Consider the following 1,349-nt stretch of genomic DNA (forward strand, 5'->3'; position numbering starts at 1 on the left):
CCGGATAGGGTACCGGCTGGGAGGGCGTGATGATTGGTATCGGAGCCCAAGGTTCGAGGAGATCCTAACCACAAAAGACAACAACTGAATATTCCTGAGTCATTGATCCGAAATGACTCTTCTACTCTTAGAAGTGAATAATAGAACACCGAATTAGAAACTTGAACTTTGGGGCATAATGAACATTTCCGAATAACATACCATAATTATACTTGAACAAATGTCACTAATGCAAGGAAGAGAAAAGTGCATAACATACAATAATTAAAGAGAAACAAGATGAACTTCATTAATTTCAAAAGTTTTACAATGATTACATCTGAAATGCATAAAGGGAAAATCCTAAAGTACAGTCTATCTAGGTGATCTACTCGATCTTTGTATGCTCCGAACTCCTCGCTAGCCGAGTCACCCGACGCTCTATCTCGTCCCGTCGAGACTCCATCCTCTCGTACATCTGCTCCTGTCCGACCTCCATCCTCTCTAGCATGGAAGTCATCGATCTCATCTCGTGCACTAAGATCTGAAGTCTCCGGAACCGCATGTGAAGGGCCGCCCGCCTCGAAGTGTGATGAAGGAAACTCGTGATGCACGGGCTCAGCCTCGCGCATATCTCAGTATCATCTCCGGCCTGATCATCACTATCGGGACCGATATCCTCTCCTCCATCCTCTCGATCCCCGATCCTCATCCTCCGATTCATCATCATCCTCACCCTCCGGACCAGGAGATCTCTCTAACCGATGTAGTCTCATCCGTCGAATGGTCCGAGTCCCAATGGGGTATCCCCGTGATCTAGTGTCCATCGGAGTATCCTCGAAACTCACCCCGAAATGCCCGAAGATCAAAGTCGAAGCCTCCCATAGCAAAGGTTCCGCATGCTAGGCCGCAGAACTAAGTCCAAGCATGACCCGCTGAATGATGTAAGAAAGATCGATCTCGAAGCCCATGTAGATGCGGTAAATGACCAAGGCCTCCATCACCGTGACCCGATGGTGATGTCCGGCTTTCGGCATGATGTTTCGGCCGACTATGCGACCGATAATACGTGCGGAACCCGTCATCCGTCCGCTAGTCCACGGTGTGAAGCATCGGCGGCTATCCCATAGCGTAGAGCATATCTCGCGAAGCTCATACGGCATCGGATGGCTGTCCAGTCTGCGCTCCGGCAGGTATCCACACACACCGCTGTGGGTAGTAAGGAACCTGCAAGATCTCGGCCGGTGTCCGGGTAGAGAAGCGAATCCGAGTCCGAAGGACCTGCTCCCGAGGACAAGTCCGAGTGGATGTCCCCGGCCCCGAGCCTCCTCTGTGTAAGTAAGGTTGCTGAAGAACAACCTCACTAGCTC

The sequence above is a fragment of the Hakea prostrata genome, unplaced genomic scaffold (assembly GCF_041222555.1).
Source record: "Hakea prostrata isolate BN-2017 unplaced genomic scaffold, UWA_Hpros_2 contig_55, whole genome shotgun sequence".
Classification (NCBI taxonomy): Eukaryota; Viridiplantae; Streptophyta; class Magnoliopsida; order Proteales; family Proteaceae; genus Hakea; species Hakea prostrata.